The sequence below is a fragment of the Pinus tabuliformis genome, chromosome X, assembly GCF_031772625.1.
Source record: "Pinus tabuliformis cultivar Carrire ecotype Pingquan chromosome X, CPIR1, whole genome shotgun sequence".
Taxonomy (NCBI): domain Eukaryota; kingdom Viridiplantae; phylum Streptophyta; class Pinopsida; order Pinales; family Pinaceae; genus Pinus; species Pinus tabuliformis.
Window position 1 is genome coordinate 373371666 of NC_142308.1, and position 19263 is coordinate 373390928.

Here is a 19263-nt window from a genome sequence, read left to right on the forward strand (position 1 = left end):
ACTTTATTAATAAGAGGAAGGATTACAACCCATATTCGCTTGATCCAGTGACACTCTTCCAATTCAATCCCTCTTCACCTCATGACAAGAAAGACACTTCAACACTAATACAATATATGCAATCAATTCTAATCTCATATCATCAACATCTCCTTACAACTCAATATTTTCGAGCCCCTGATCTCTTAGATGAGTGATCTTTATATAGGTGAGTGAAGGAGGTTATTCCATCAATGGTGATAATCAATGCTGTTATAGCTCCAAATCTCACCCTTGATATTTGTGATGCTCCATTTATGGCCTAGGGAAACCCCTCCTTCCAGACCTGGTCCAAATACTTAAAAAACAATGTTTTACTCCCTATACATGACATTTCCCTAAGGTAAACGCGTGTGTACGCGGGTCCGGGTATACCCAACTCACGTATATGTCTTAAAACACTTAAAAAAATTAAATATCCTTAATTTCAGGTGGAGATCAAGGGTTTTACCTGTTGATTACCTATTAGTGCCTATGGCCCAACTGTTCCCAATGAATTCCCAACTAAAAAACTACTTTGGGAGAAGTATAAAAGGCTTTAATGGGAAGGCCTATGGGAGGAGAGAATAGAGAGAAAATTACTCTGTTGAGATTATCCCTGATTAGGTTTGAAGATCCTTATGCTTCCATCACTCCCCCCATTACAAGAAACCCTTGTTTCCTTGAGCTTTGATGTTATTTCACTAGTTGAGATATCGTTGTATGAGTCATGGAAGGAGCCTTTTGAAGACTTGGGATTGGATGGATCCAGAGGACGGTTCCTCTTGGAGCCAGTGAGAGGAATATTCAGGTGATACCATTCCATGCTTTGTTTTAGTTATATGCAATAAAGAAACATTTTCTCGAAAACAATCTCCTTCATGCATATGATGTTAATGTTATGGTTTATGTATGAATAACTGTTTCAATTGTATAACTAACTACCTTTCAATATGTTATGAAGTTGATTTCTATATGATACTTGGTCCATATATTGCTATACTTCTTTGAATTGGTTTTTTTGTAGGTCTAAGGATCGAAAGGAACTCCAAGAGGGTTTGGACCTTGGCTGGATCTACCTGAACGAAGGACCCCTAGGTGCACCTCTCTTCACGTAGTTTGCTAATTAAAGTATCATAGCTATGTGGAATTCTTGTTTTTTACTGTAGATAACCCTCGCTCTACTAGGGTGTTGACCCAAAACCCTAGGGGACTTTGTCCCTCAAAAAATGCCTTTCTAAATTTAGAAATCAATTCCATGGATTAAGGGATAGGGGATAGATATTTCCTAATTCCTTTTCTCATTCAAATGGGAACTCAAAGGAGTAGGTGGCATTGAGAAACTTCTAGAGGCTTCCAATGGATAAGGAATCTTCAAACCCTCATGGAAGTTCGCTCAAATTCACCTAGCGCAGGCCAAAGAGGGACCAAGTGCGCTGCATAGCACCTTGTCAGTGTATGGTTTTCATTGCAGCGCACCCTAATGAAGGCCTACCTATGCTGATATTCTTAGAGGTAGATTTTGGATGTTTTCAGTGATGGAACTTCTTTGGAGGTGAGGAATTCTAATGACTAACTTCTTTAGGGCATGTAACAATTGTGCTAAGGGTTGATGGGCCCTAATAGTATCGATTTGCAACTTGGGTTTGTGTTATAGAAATAGTTGGGCACTATAACCCCAAACTCATATGTCCATAAACCAAGGGTTCTTTAACCCCTAAAAGTGTTGTTTCATAACCTAAAGGATCATGGTCAACTGATTACATCATTTCCCAGAAGTTCCACCTGAAAAACCACTCAGAGCTGGCCAAAACTAGACCATATTGACTACTCCATGGTCAAGGTCCGATGCATACTGGATGCTACATTAGCCAGGTGTGATGCATACTGAAGAGGCCTTTTGTAGGGTGCGATGAGCGAGAATGGACAAATGGTAGAGACAGTTTGCTTAGTGGAAACTCATGGAATCTTCTAGAAACTTCTCCCATGGCACTTGCCTCTCTAAATTCGCCTAGGGATGAGTAAGAGATCAATGAAATCTCCAAATGGAACCAAGAACTATCAGTGGAATGACACTAATAAAAAACCCAGAGCTAACTCACACCCTTGCAAGACATCTATAAATGGATCCCTCATCTGAGAGATCTAGAGGCTGGAATTTTGTATTTTGTAAGGAAGTGTTGTTGGTTTATCTGTGAGAAGAGACATTGTATTGTTGGGTGATCTTGCTTTTCATGAGGTGAAGAGGGCTTTGATGCTGGGAGGATGATGTTGGATCAGACAGCTGGGTTGTAATCCTCTCTTCTACTATTAATAAAGTTCTTTGAGTTTTCCTCCATATAATTGTGTATTTGTGAATCTTGCTGTTTGTGAATGCAATTGTATGGTCAATGTATTTCTAATTCCGCATTGTTTATGATATTATAGATTGAGATGCTTTGATGGTGTTTTGTTACTTTGACTCTACAAGTATTCTCTGAAGTGGGAAAGTAGGAGAGGAGTGGCAAGCTCTATCAAGAGAGAGAGAAATCAAGCAAGGAGCCAAGCGAAAGATCCAGGTTGGTCCCCTTTGCTTCTCTCTTATCTATCATACATAAAGGAAATTGAAAATTGCTTTGATTGTTTGTTTCTAAGATAGCTACCCATCTCAGTGGGAATAGTAGATTGAAAAGACACTAGTTTTCTCGGAAACAAAATGGCAACTCCACTGGGGAATGAATAGTTTGTTTGTTTGTTATTGTTGTTTTCTTTATAGACTACAAATGGAGCTTGAAGTTAGCTAGATAGCCTTCAAACCTCCTTTGCTATGCAATTGTGAAGTAGATCAATGCTGCTTTAGTCAATCTCCGGGTTGGTTTATGAACTGAACATTTGACTTACAAGCATTCTAAGTGCCCTTGTGGTAGCTCAATAACCTCATAAGATCATACCCCTGTACTTTGTTCTTTACTATTCATAATAGCTCAGCCTTAATCCTTGAACTTAGCTGCAAATTTGACCAAAAACCCAACTCAGTTTTGCTCCCTAGCCCATCGCACTTTCTGTGAGTGGAAACCAGTATGCATCGCACCTCCCGTGTGTAGCAGGTGAGATGCATCCCTGTTTCTCTGAAGGACAGGTGCGATGACTGAGTGATCTCATTTCTCTCTTTGAAATTTGGTTTTTTGTCCTTGTTTTCAGCTCTGTTTGATTGTGTTGCTGCTTATGATCAGTATCTCATTGTTCAAGCCTCTTTCCTTTACATGTTTCAACCTCCCTTGATTAGGATTAGTAAATGTTTTTATGTATTTTTCCATCATTTACAATCCTTCTTTGTCAAAAGTAGCTTAATCGAACTGTCATTTTGATGCAAAAAGGTGTCGTAACTGTCATCTTGAGTCAAAAAGAAGAGTGTCGTAAAGTCTTCCTCCTCTAGATAGTTGATTGTACTTTTGTCATTGTATTTGATTTTAATTGTTAATATTTGAAGTGTCGAAAGTAGTTTTCTATTCGAAATCGAAAAGTGTCATTTTAGTCTTCCTTTCATTTTTGAAAAGAAATTGTTGAAATGTCACTTTGAAAGAAAATAGTTCAGATCTATACTTAGTTTTCCTTTTTGGCATTCTCACATTAAGGAAACGAAAAAACAAATACATGCATTTGCATTTGCATTTAGACTGTGTGCGAAAATGATTTAGGAAAAGTGCATTTAGTGTGTGCTCTTTGCTCTCTGTTGAAAGAATCGTAATCTTCTTTCCTTAGTAGCTAGGATTTTCATTGCTAAAAGAAAATAAACAACTGTTTATCATTTTAGATTGCATATTTAGGAATTTTACATCTAGATCACGCGATGAACCTTGAAAGAGAAACTTCTAAGTAAGATCAAATCTAAAATAAATCTCAGTGAACATAAAAACGATTTGGAACCTAACGCAACACATCTAGAAGTCTAGGCTAGAGACATGTTCCGGCGTCGTAAAACTTGGTAACTATCGTTTTTATCGAAGGTTGGGTGATTCCTCCTCTTTGATACGACAAGTGATCGTACAGACTTATGCTCCCCGTACCGTCGAGTATATATTGGGAGACCACAATAGGCTGATATCCTTTATCCATAGGAAGCTGTGTCTGTCGCCCTATCAATCACAATGCACTGAACACAGCATTCAGGAAGATTGACTGCCATACATAAGTCCTTGGTAATTTCTCTTTAGATTTGAGAGATCTGTGGTTTTTATCTTTTGAATTGACCGGAGAATCCACAGTATAAACATTTTTGAACCAACGTTTCAAATCCCAAGTGGGATCCATCATCAGGGTTGAAGAATGATGATAAAAGAAGAGCAAACAGAGAGAATAAATACTAATGAGGAAGAAAATTATTCAAGGAGGAACAAACTGTCGGCTAGAATCCTTAATTTTATATAATATTTATTATTATTATTTTTATTTCATATTAAATATTATTAATAATTATCATTTAAAATAAATTAATATAATAATAACTTATACATTAATTAATATAATATTAATATGATAATAATCAATTATTATATAATAAATAATTAATTATTACTAAATAATACTAATTAAAAATTATAATAATAATTATTAATTAATAATTAAATTAATAAGATTAAAACATATTATAAATGATTAATATTTACAGCTAACTTAAATAATAAATTTAATTCATACTCACTGATTAATATATTAATTTAAATCATATTAGAAAATATAAATAATTAATAATTAAAATAGATAAATATAATAATTCATATATTAATTAATAAAATAACTAATATATAAATTAATATAAAATTAAAATAATAATAATCAACTATTTGATTTCAAATAAATTAAATTAATAAATATTCGATCTTATTAATTATTAACTATTAAAAATAATTACTTATTTATACTAGATTAATATAATAATTCATATATTAATAAAATAACTAATATATAAATCAATATTAATAATAATCAATTATTTTATAATAAATAATTAATTTTCATTTGAATAATAATTAAATAATATGATAATAATTGATTAATTAATATAATAATTAATATATTAATTAAATATAATTAAATTAAATATAATAACTATATAAAATAAATTAATATATTCATATTGGAAGTTATAAATGATTAATATATATAATAATTAATTAACTGAATAATATATTTAAATTATATTAACTCATTACTGAATTTAAATAATATTATATTATATTTAAATTATATTAACTAATTAATAAATATAAATCAAATAAGTAAATATAATTTTTTTTTTTTTTTTTATATATAGGAAGCTTGTATAATAATACAAATGATAATTAATATAATAACTAATATATCAATAAATAAATAAATAAATATAATACTAATATAGTAATGATCAATTATTATATAATAATTGATTAATTATTATTATTATTATATAATAATAATAATAATTAAATATTATAATAAGAATTAATTATAAAATTAATATACTATTAATATATTAATTAAAATAATAATTCTTATAATAATTATTATAAAAAATAAATTAATAAATTTTTACATATTAGTAAACATAAATAGTTAATATATAGTTAACTAATGTAATGAATATATTAATTGATAGCTCTATATAGAAAGAAATTAATATTATTATAGAATAACAGAGGACAACATACCTGAGGACGCATTACCTGGGGATGGGTTGGCAACTTTTAACTTCTTTGATCAAGGGCAGCCAGCTTCCGCTAATTTCCAAACCATTGTCTCTGTTCAGATTCTGAGGATACTTCATAATTTCAAGAGCTTCTCTGATCTTTCGTCTTTAATGGTGTTCCTCTGTTGCGATAATAGAAGCGTTTTCCAGGCAAATATGGTGCTTAGTCTTCAAGGAGTGTTCTGCCAGTGCTGAGGTACGAGATCTTCCATTCCTGATATCAGCGCCATGTTCTTTGAGCCTTGTCTGGAGGGAGTGACCTGTTTCACCTATGTAGCTTTTTCTACAAGAACAGTCTATCTTATAGACTCCCTTAAGCTGAAGATTGTCAATATCATCTTTAACAGATTTCAAACCTTGTCTGATGGTACCGGGAGCTGAGAAATGAGTGAAAAAGTTCTTCTTTCTTAGGATTTTAGCGATTTTGTCTGTAACACCAAAGATATAAGGAAGAAAAATCTTACCCTGAGGTTGATCTTACGCCTTATGCTCATGAGATGACAACTTTCTTTCATCTCTCTCTATGGCTTTTTTAATCTCATGCTCTTTGTAGCCTATATTCTTAAAAACTGAAACCAAATGCCTCTTTTCTTCATTCAGATGCTCTGAGTCGGAAATTCGAAGGGCTCTGATGGAAAGGGTGTTTAGAACACCAAACTTCTGGGCCGGGTGATGGTGGGAATCCGCATGGAGGTAACTTTCCGTGTGGGTTGACTTTCTGAAAACCTTGTGGCCTAGAGAGCCATCTTCCTTTCTGATGATTAGAACGTCCAAAAATGGGATGCTCATATTCTCTTCAAGTTCCATCGTAAATTTTATTTATGGAGAGATGGAGTTTAAGTGAATGAAAAACTTATCAAGTTCTGCTTTACCATGGGTCCATTTTATGTTGGTGTCATCGAAAAAACGCTTCCACCACGCCGGCTTTAAAGGATAAGATTCAAGAGCCTTCTTTTCAAAGTGTTCCATATACAAGTTGGCTACGATCGGTGATAGGGGTGATCCCATAGCCACACCTGTTGTCTGCTCATAAAATATTCCTTGGAAGGTGAATACTGTTGACCTTAAGCAGATTTCCGCCAGCTTTGCAGTCCCCAGATCAGTAACATCTTTTATAACCTGAATGGCTTCATCAAGAGGAATCTTTGTGAATAAGGATACCACGTCAAAGCTAACAAGAATGTCATCACGTTCCATCTTTTCATTTTTAATTAGACTCACAAAATCATGGGAGTCTTTGATGAAGGAATCAGTATTTCCGACAAGGGGTTTAAGGATTTTAGCAACATATTTCGCAAGCTCATATGTTGGGGAGCCAATAGTATTGACAATGGGTCTAAGGGGAACCCCTTCCTTATGGATCTTGGGTAATCCATAGATTCTAGGGATGGTTTCACAAGATGGGGTTAATTTCTTCTTTAATTTCTCGTCGAGATTAGAATTTGAGATGATCTTTTTTACATCCTTCATGATTTTGGGGATGGGATTACTGTTCAACTTCTTATAACTGCCACAGTTTAGGTGATTATTCATTTTGTGCACATAGTCTTCTTTATCTAAGATGACTGCTGCTCCTCCTTTATCTGCTTTAAGAACCACCACCTTGTCATTGTTCCGCAAAGATTTGAAAGCTTTTTGTTCTTCCCTACTCAGGTTGCTTTTGGGAACATTGGATTTTCTCATGATGAGAGAAATTTCTTGCCTCAATGCTTCTTTGTCTTCCAAAGGGAGGTTACTAATCCCATCTTCTATGCTGCATATCATGCTCTCAATGGGGAGGCTTCTAGGAGCAACCGCAAACCCCATACCCTTGCTGAGAACATTGGTTACTAGAGGATCTAATTCTTGGGAAGAAAGGTTGACCACTTTTCTATTAGATCTTGGCTCACCGGTATTTGTTGAAGACATAGCTTTTCCTTCTTTCTGGACATTCATGTCTAAGCCTTGATTTTTATTGCTTCCCATGCCATCACCAGAATTCTGAATGCGCTCACAATTATGCGACCTGAGAGTATTTAATGAATTGCATTCAAAGTTATCCTCTTTTGAATCAACAAGACTGTTTTGACCGAAACCGATAACACTGTCTTTTATTAATAAATTAGGGTTATTATTAATAGCGCAGTTATTGTCGTTTCTTCCATCTGCATAGTTTCTTGAAACCTTTAAACTATCATTGCTAACTGGTTCAGTTGTGTCTTTGGGAGACTTGACACCGCAATCTGCGAAGTTCCTGGAATGATCAACGAAGTTCACCTTACTATTACTGTCATTAACTGCGCAGCTTCTTGTGACAATAACACCGTTTGCTTCTCCGTGGTTTCCAAGGACTGCGCAGTTGTTTTCAGTTGGATTACTAGCGTAGCAGGCACGGTTTTTAAGGATGGAATCATCTGCGCAGCGTCCATAGGTTTCATCGTTTAAATTGCTGGAACTGACAGCGTTTTGTGAATTCACAATGCTGGAACCTTCTGCGAACTGTCTCCCAAATGATTCAACATTCAAACCGCTTACAACTCTGTCCATTAATCTGCTTGTATTACAATCTACGCTATCTCCAGAGCTAACACTGCTTGGACTACTTCCGCTGCCCTCCATTATGTTGATTAATTTTCTCGGATTACATTCACCTGCGTGGTTTATATTGGAATTAACCTTAAAGTTTCTGTTCTGTGCAGAATTATTGGCGGGCTCCCGACCAGAGATTTGAGAATTTAAAAGCTTGGAGAGCTTCTTGTGCTGCCTGGCCAGAGCCATCTGACCTTCATTTTCTGCTTTCAGGGCAGCCCTGGCATCGATAATGGCCCAGAGATCTTTATCTATGCTGCTGGCTAGCTTGAGGTGGGATGAGAGGGCTAAACGACCAAGATTTTCCAGGGAGGCTCTAACTCTTCTGATTTCTGAACGGATTAGAGAGAAGCTAAGCTGAAAAAACGCCTTACTGTTGTATTTGTTCTGCAATCTATGCTTAACCTGAGCAAATGGAGGAATGAGATTGCTGTCCCTACAGTTTTTTAGAAAATCCAGATCTGCAGCTCTTCTTTTTATCCTCACTCTAAAACTTTCGAGTGAAAGGATATCACTCCAAGTATCCCCTCCGTACAGGGATAAGATTTTGGATTTGAGAGATCTGTGGTTTTTATCTTTTGAATTGACCGGAGAATCCACAGTATAAACATTTTTGAACCAACGTTTCAAATCCCAAGTGGGATCCATCATCAGGGTTGAAGAATGATGATAAAAGAAGAGCAAACAGGGAGAATAAATACTAACGAGGAAGAAAATTATTCAAGGAGGAACAAACTGTCGGCTAGAATCCTTAATTTTATATAATATTTATTATTATTATTTTTATTTCATATTAAATATTATTAATAATTATCATTTAAAATAAATTAATATAATAATAACTTATACATTAATTAATATAATATTAATATGATAATAATCAATTATTATATAATAAATAATTAATTATTACTAAATAATACTAATTAAAAATTATAATAATAATTATTAATTAATAATTAAATGAATAAGATTAAAACATATTATAAATGATTAATATTTACAGCTAACTTAAATAATAAATTTAATTCATACTCACTGATTAATATATTAATTTAAATCATATTAGAAAATATAAATAATTAATAATTAAAATAGATAAATATAATAATTCATATATTAATTAATAAAATAACTAATATATAAATTAATATAAAATTAAAATAATAATAATCAACTATTTGATTTCAAATAAATTAAATTAATAAATATTCGATCTTATTAATTATTAATTATTAAAAATAATTACTTATTTATACTAGATTAATATAATAATTCATATATTAATAAAATAACTAATATATAAATCAATATTAATAATAATCAATTATTTTATAATAAATAATTAATTTTCATTTGAATAATAATAATTAAATAATATGATAATAACTGATTAATTAATATAATAATTAATATATTAATTAAATATAATTAAATTAAATATACTAACTATATAAAATAAATTAATATATTCATATTGGAAGTTATAAATGATTAATATATATAATAATTAATTAACTGAATAATATATTTAAATTATATTAACTAATTAATAAATATAAATCAAATAAGTAAATATAATTTTTTTTTAGGAAGCTAGTATAATAATACAAATGATAATTAATATAATAACTAATATATCAATAAATAAATAAATAAATAAATAAATATAATACTAATATAGTAATGATTTCCAGAGTAGTCACTTTCGTTCCTTTTTGACTCCTTAAAAGAAAAGGTCCATCTCAGCACTTGTCACTTTAGGCTCATTAAAAATCGAAGGCAACTAGAGTCACCTTTAGCGTTTTCTCAACTCTTAAAAATTGAAAAAGAAAAGTTGTGTCAAAGCGTCATTAAAATTTATTTAATATGGAACATCTTTTTCCCCTTAATTTTGAGTTGATCAAATAATCAACAATCGTGGAAGAAATTCAATCAAAACCCCGTCATTCGCGGAGGCTAGTGAGTCAACTGTTTTTGACTCCGGAGATGAAACCATTCTGGGAAAAACAGTCTTGTTTAACTGAGTCCAATTCACCTGATTTATTTGAAACTTGTGTTTCAACATCGTCAGAGACTACAGTTACTCCAATCATTTCTAGTACATCTGCCTTTACAGAAGAAGCTCCACGGTTACAAGAGGACATTAGAACTGATCCTAGTGTAACAGTAGACACTTCTATACTTGAGACAACTCCATCTAGAGTTGAACCAGAGACTGAAGTTCACTTACCTGAACATCTCAAAGTTGAGTTCCAGAATTCAGAAGCTGTCACCCCTCTAGTATCTATTACTGCAGAAGCTATGCTTTCTTCGGCTCCAGAAATATTTTATAGACCTAACGGTTTACCTCTTCCACCTAGACTGATTGCCATAGAAGAGATAGTAGAGGATCTTCCATCCAGTACTCCATTGCATTTTGGAACTGGGATCCACTTATATCCTTCTAATCCTGAAGTTAGTTCTCTTAATAATCTTTCATCGCAAGTTCCTGTCGAATCGCTAGGAAATATTTTGGATAGACTAAATATGTCTAAGCAACCATCAACATCTAGGACTGTGTCAACTAACGTGGCTACAACAGAGCTTCCTGCTGCCATTCCTACAATGTTTGCTAGTATACCATCTGTCCTGGCTAGTTATCAACCACTAGCTGGAGTCCACTCAGGGACTGTTTCGACGACATGGTCTATTCCTATTTCTTCATCCAGAGTCTCATCTAGTATTTCTTATGTTGAAACTCAACAAATTGATCCTGTATGTCAGTATCAATTTGGGCAGTCCAGTCTTCAAAGACCGATCTATCCTTTAAGCACTGGATTGCCACCATATGGGGGGCAGTATGCCTTTTCATTGTTCCCTCCTGGAGAACAACCATATGAGAGCTTACAACAAAATTCAGGTCAAACTGGAATTACATCCAGCAGTTGGGTACCAATACTGCCTCAACAACCAAGGGTTGTATATTCAATGCAATCAGTCCAACCTATGTCGAATATTCCCACTACACCTGCTATTGTGACTGCATTGCAAATACAAGCACTACCTGTTAGGTGTCAACCTCAAGTCTCTCAGGTTGCAATACAATAGCCTCTTGTCTCTGCGGCTCAATCACAACCTCAGGCTAGTGCCTCCTTACCTGGAATGACTCAGGCTCAAACAGATACCATCACTCCGCAACTTCGTCAATCATCTAGTATTGGAAAAAATAAAATGGTCCAACAACCATGGCTGGTACAATATCAACAACCGCAATTCCAGCAAGCTTACTAAGGACCTGAGCAACAAGTTTTTGTAGGTAGCGGGCAACCACATTTTCAAAATGGTTATCAACATCCATACTATAATAATTATGCCCATCAACCTTATCAAAGTTATCAACATCAGATACATTATGCTGGTATGCAAAGACCTACTGCTCAGGTGATTCCATCTTATCCTGGGTATGCTTCACCAAACCTAAATCAACAGTTGCCTTTTGTAGCAACTCTAGAATCACCAGATCTAAACTGGCTGATGAATGATCCAATTGCTTATGCCCCTTGGTGACCAGTGATTCCTCATAAACTTCCCTCTAATATTCCTAAATTCAATGGAAATCCAGGTTAAGATCCATCGAATCATGTAATGACCTTCCATTTGTGGTGCTCATCTAACACCCTGAATGATGATTCGATTAGGCTTTGATTTTTTCAATGAACGCTAACTGGTCCGGTAGAAAAAATGGTATATTGAATTTCCTAGATCCTCATTTGATAACTTTAGCACCCTTGCCACAAATTTTCTAACCCACTTTCAGTTACCCATAAGGTACGAAATACGAATAGAACTCCTTACCAAATTTAAACAGAAAATAGCCACTCACATATCTGATCATATTCATGAGTGGTAGCATTGTCGTCGAATGGTAAAGACGTATGTTCCTGATCAACTTTTAGCTGAATAGTTTATAAAGTCATTATTGCCCTCTATTACAGAGGATGTGGCTAAAGGAGGAGTTGTCACTGAAGAGCAAGTCATTGCTCATGCACAATATTTAGACTTGATCTATACTCAGTCGGGCACGCTCTATGAAAAAATTCCTGGTGCTCTTAGACTATAATTTTCCGTTCCTCCCCCTCCTAAATGAAATAGGGACTCTCATGTTGGCGATGGCCTGATCGGTACCACAAGCACGAAAACCACAAAGGCTACATCTAAAAAAACCCTTGCAGTTTCTAGTCAAAAAGCAAATGAAGAACCTCTTGCCGCGGAGGTTGATGTCGTGTCATCTGACAAGGGTAAAGAACCAAAGCACCCCGGGGGTAAGAAGAAAGGGAAAAACAAAAAGAAGAAATAGGAAGATTCAACTCCTGAGAAATCTTCAGGAAACCCTACTGGGCGAAAGAAACCTAATCAACCATGTTTCATATGTGATGAGGACCATTATACGAGAGATTGTCCATGTCGAGCTGAGGTCACAAAGTTTTTAAAGAATTCAAATACCTCAGTGATATTGACTGTAAGAATAATCATTTATGAGGGGGCATCTACCTGTATTATGTCAATGAGTTGCTGGAAAACTTTAGGCTCGCCACCCTTGTCATGATCATCAATGATATTAAAAGCGTTCGATGGAAGAACATACATGCCATATGGGATATTAAGTAACTTTCAAGTTGAACTGGGGGGCAAGACAGTAGAAATTAAAGTCGAGGTCATTGATGGAAACCTTGACTGCAATATCCTACTGGGCAAGCCTTGGATTTATGCTATGGCTGTTGTTGTGTCAACATATTTTAGAAAGATTGAATTTCCCTTTCAAGGCGGAATTACAATAATTGACCAACTAACCTTTTTCCCCAACATTTTGCAAGTTACTAGAAGCATTCCATTGATCCATGGAAGTTCTCAATTGCTTCAAAATATAGGAGTAGGTCTCCTAAAAGACCCTTCCTTAATGGGTACTTTTTCCCTCCCGCCTCCGAGTAATCTGGTGGAAGTGGCCACAATGGAAACCTGTCACATGATATCTTCTACATCAACAAAGATTAAGAAGAACTTTGACCATTTTGACAGTGTGGATCATCACCAGGTGTTGCCCCTAAGCCCTATAGAATTGTTGTAGCAATCAATTTTTTGGGCATGGGCGGCAAACCCAAATCAACACTCAACAAGTGTTTGGATAGATAGGTCTCTAGAGTATGACACCTCTTCTGATCCTTGGTCTCATGTACATTCTACAGATGAAGGAATCATTCAGTTAATGATGATAGGGAAGGCACCATGGGAAGATCACCACCATCATTCCCAACTTCAAGATAACAATGAAGATTATTCTAGCGACCTTAATCATCCTTCAGTTTTTGATTTTCTATCAAATACTGTAAATATAGTGGATTCTGAGCGAAATCTGTCCAATATTGAAGAAACTATCACCATTAATATCTCGACCAAACCTAATGTTGTAGAGAATATACATGTTGGCAAATCTTGTTCTCCTTCAGAACTGGAAATATACTATGCTCTCTTTCGTGAATTCAAAGATGTCTTTGCATGGTCATATGAAGAAATTCCAGGCATTGACTCGAGTATCATTGAACATGAAATAAAGATGTATCCAAACGTCAAACCAGTAAGACAACGGCTTCGACTAGTTCACCCGAAGAAAGTTGCCGCCATTAAGGTAGAAGTTGAAAAACTTTTGTGTGCTGGTTTCATTTACCCTGTTCCTCTCACTGATTGGGTATCAAATATTGTTCCTGTGATGAAAGAGAAAGGGATGATTAGAGTGTACGTCGACTATAGGGATGTAAATAAAGCTTGTCCAAAGGACAAGTATCCTACACCCTTTATCGACCAGATAATTGATGAATGTGATGGATGGGAAATCTTTTCATTTATGGATGGATTTTCCGGATATAATCAAATCAATATCCACCCACAAGACCAGTCAAAGACTACATTTATATGTCCATGGGGCACATTCGCATATCGTAAACTACCTTTAGGTTTGAAGAACGCAGGGGCAACCTTTTAGAGGGAAATGAACTACACCTTCCATGACATCAAGTACATCATTCAACCATATCTCGACAATCTACTGGCTCATTCACGAAAGCAGACCAATCACCCACAGCGTTTGAGAGCTATATTTCTACATTGCCGACACTACAAGATACGACTCAATCCACACAAGTGTGTGTTTTGTGTTGGTTTTGGTCGGTTACTTGGTTTCACAGTTTCTAAGGATGGAATTCGACTCGACCCATGTAAGGTTTAGGTAATCATAGACATGCCTCCACCTTCAAATTTGCTTCAGATTCAGAAACTTCAAGGGAAAGCAAACTTTCTGAGGAGGTTCATTCCAAATTATGCCGAACTTGCTAAAGGTTATACATGTCTTTTGAGAAAAGAAGTACCCTTCAACTGGGATCAGGTTGTGCAAGCTTCCTTTGATGCTTTAAAAGGTTCCCTAGTAAAAGCATCATTAATGTACGCTCCTGATTATCAAAAAGATTTTAACCTATATCTCGCCGCTACAGATACAACCATCGCCATGGTTTTAGAACAAGAAGACAATGGAATAGAACATCCTATGTATTATTTAAGCCACAACTTAAATGATATAGAAAGCAAGTACTCTTATGTTGAAAAGCTGGCTTTAGTAGCTGTTCAAGTAGTACAGATATTTCGACACTATATACTCTTTCGCAAAACTACCATTTTGTCAGATGGCAACCCTATGACGTACATTTTGTTGCGTTAATTGCTAGGGGGAAAATATTCCAAATGGATAGCCATTTTGCAAGAGTTTGATATGGAATTCACCAAATCCAAATCAAAGAAATCTCTAGTCTTCGCAGAGTTACTTTGTGACCTACCATCACCGTCCAACGATTTAACATCTAAAGCATCAATCATGGATGAAACTCTGTATCTGATAACATCAAGCGACCCATGGTACGAAGATATACTAATCTATCTTTAAACCCAAACATTTAGGCCTAACACCTCTCGCTCAGAACAACGACGTATTTGATACCAAGCAAAAGACTACATGATCATCGGTTATACACTTTACCATCATGGTGTCGATACAGTTTTGCGAAGGTTCCTCACGCATGAGGAGGCCGAAAAAGTCCTAAATGACTGTCATTCAGGATCATGTGGGGGGCATCTATCTGGTTATGCTACTGCACAAAAGATCTTATGAGCTGGTTACTTCTAGCCCACTATCTTCAAAGATTGCATAATTGCAGTCAAAAGTTTCCATGCTTGTCAGATTTTTTATCGCAAAACTAGATTACCACCTACATCACTGCATCCAGTAGTTGTTGTTGGGCCATTCACTAAATAGGGCATAGATTTCATGACATGTAACCCCACCTCAGTCGGGGGGCATGGGTATATCATAGTCACTGTGAACTATTTTACAAAATGGGCCAAGGCAATGCCTACATTAAACAACAACAGTGAAACAACTGCTCTTTTATTTTTCAATCATGTAGTCTCTAGGTTCGATGTTCTGCAGGCTACAGTCACAGATCATGGATCGTATTTTCGCAATCACATGATTGTTGAATTGACTACCAAATTAGGACTGTCCCATGATATTTATACTCCATATTATCCTTAGGATAATGGATAGGTTGAAGCGATCAACAAAGTCCTTAAGCGCATGCTGCAGAGAATGATTGGAGTCCACAAGTAGAATTGGCATTTGATCCTGTACTAAGCTCTATGGGAATATAGGACTTCGGTGAGAAATGCGACCGGATTTATGCCTTTTTAGTTGGTGTATGGTCTAAATGTTGTCTTTCCAATTTAGTGTGAAATTTCATCTCTCAAGCTCGCAATCAATCTACTTCCCTAAACTTCAGAGGAAGAGGCTCGTTTCTTAGAACTAATCCACTTGGATGAAACCCATCGTGATGCCGCGCTGGCTAAAAAAGCACATAAGAAACATGTCAAAGCACAATTTGACAAAAATGTCAAGCCTCGTGTCTTCTCGGAAGGTGACCTGGTCTTGCTCTATGATCAAGACTCTGATAAATTGGGAGCAGGTAAGTTCGAACCATTATGGATGGGCCCCTACATTGTTAAATGAGTATTAGTGAAAGGAGCCTATGAGCTGGTAGATTACGATGGGATTCCACTGTCACAACCCCGAAATGGGTTGTATCTTAAGCATTACTATGCTTGATCAAGTGTAGTAATATCTTTGTAGATATGCTTTTGTTACATTTTTGTTTTCGTCAAGAGTTGTCATTTTGGTTAGGTAATCCACTTTGCATTTGTTGCAGATGTCAGACCTTTTGGAATCATTCATTGGGTATGCCGAAGGAGCTAGTTGTAGTATGGGGAACCTATCTTCTGCAGCCTGGGCCATTTTTGCTCCAAGCGGTGAGTTGGTGAGTTTCAAGGGGATATGTGTTGGTCAATCAACGAACAAAAATCCTGAGTATAGTGCATTTATTGAGCTTCTCTCTGATGCCATTTCACATGGCATATGCCGACTTGTTGTCAGGGTAGATTCGCAACTCGTCATTCTACAACTTACGGGCATCTATTCTGTTTGGAACTCAACTATTTATCGTATGTTCCTAAGAGTCAGTATTTTGGAGTTTGATTCCATTCAATATCAACATATATCTAGAAACTTAAACACATTAACTGATTCATTAGCAAACTATGTGTTAGATAGACATTTACAACATTTGTAAAAGAAGCATTAATATTTGCATCAAGATTGCATGACTTAACCAGAATAAAACTCCGAAAATCAAAAATATATAACTATTTACAGTTTTACAAAATGTTTTGTGTCCAAGACAAAATTATTCACACAACTAAGAAACTCAAAAATGAATGCAGAAAAGCATCCTAGACTAATGATGCTAGTGATAACATGTCATTGCCTATGCGATCGTACGAAAGAGCCTAGTGCATCGACTCAACACACGAGTAGTGTGGCGTTGTAGCCTCAAAGGTAACTCGTTGGTCCTGACATCCTGAATACCAAGAGTGAGACCCTCAATCTGATCTTGCAGCACTGCCAGGGTCTCCACTATGTCCAGATCGCAAAGGATAGCCCTCCCTACAGCCTCTCCTACTGGAACGTCAACTTCCGCCCTTGGGCGTGCCGCTAGTCGCACCAGCCCTACATATGCACAATTATATGGGTTCAATTAGTCTTGATAACATTTAAAAACACAAAAACATTATAAAAATGATAAACAAAAATGTGGTAAAATCATTTTTACCTATCACACTCCACTACTCGCCAGCCGGTAACACCAAATCTGGGTCGCCTCGGAAATCCATCCTGACATATGGATACTCTGCAAATACCATCTCCTGACAGTTGAACCACTCAAAGAAGGCATCAGAGAAAGAAATCTGTGACTGACCAGCATGTCTGGCCATGAGATCAACCCACCTCTGCATCTGTGGTTCCCTTGGCGTTGGCAATCCTAGTGAAATGTACTGAGGCTACATTAGTGGAATCCTCTCCAAGGAAAAAGCAGTCAAAATGGAACCATAGCCAAAGTTATTGGATATTCCATTCTTTACCTTGGAGAGCTATTCTTTTATCACTGGAAGTACTGCCTCGCACCAGTTGAATACCTTTGGTTCCAGGCATTCCAGGGCATACTGCACATAAGATCTGTTTTCCAAATGAAGAGCTGCGCTACCAGCCAATCTAGCAAAGGTGAATAAAATGGTCCTTAGGGACCGATCAGTGACATCCTGGATATTGATCTTGCCATCTCTGCTAGGCTGAGATCCATCTCTACAAAACTAACAGATATAATCTCTCACAGATTCACCCCCATGGGCGGATCCCGACAGTGAAAGAGGGGCACCATGCCTCGATAACCCCGTCAAAAAGTAGATATCCTCGACTGGCAGTGGAATAGGTTTGCTTCTAATCTAGAATACTTGGTTGATCGAATCCCAAGCATTGAGAAAATACTGCAACAAACCGATTTGTTGCCTCATGCTAGATATACAGCAGAATTTGAGAAACCCATAGTTTCGCAATGTAGTAACAGTACCCTAATCATGTAAGGCAATCATGTCCTCTTCTTCATGTTCATGTTCACGCCATGTAACGACCATCTTGATCCAACAAATATATGAGTCACATAAAAAATATGAATTAGGATCCTGATTTTAGCAAAAAAAGGCAAAATTTCATGAAAAATCACTGTGTAAAGTTTCCTTTTTGCACCCATCACACCCTGTCTGTTAGCAAGGTGAGATGCGTACTAATTGGCCAGTGTCCAGCTCAGTATGCATCGCACCTTTCGATGCAAGCTAGGTGCGATGGATGGAGAATGAGTTACTCAAACCCAAAGGGCCCAGAAGTAGGGAAAAACTTGCTCAAAATCAGAAAAGAATGGAATGAAAATGAAGAACTCATGGTTGACTCCTACCTGGTCATGACGGTTCGGAGAATAGTCCACTGGATCTCATGAAATCGGCTGATGAAATTTGAGGGGGAAAATCACTCCGGAGCTCCAAAATCCCAAATTCGAAATGAAATGGTAAAAAGAGAGGTAAAACTACTTTTTATGTTACTATTCACGTACTTCAAGTAAAATTTTAGTTTTCTAATTCATTTTTCAGGTATGTATATGTATTTCTAATTAATTTGATGGAGCAATTGAGCAGGTTGAATGATTGAAGAAAGAATCTAACGTGTTAAATGGTAAATTGAACTTCTTATACCATTATCATGAGCAATGTTTCCACAAGGTTCAAGCTCGTTAATAATAATTAAACCCGCCTATGAGCATAGTTTCTCCCAGCTCAAGCTCATTAAAAAATGAATCCATCCTCAGTAAATAACCTTTGTGATCGCCCTGCTATCAGCCTTTTGAACCTTGGTTGTGTTCCTACCCTCACCTCCATTCTTTTGACCGATCATACACTTCCACTTGATTGTTTAACCTTTTGAGGAACAGCTGTGATGAGTGGTCTTGTTA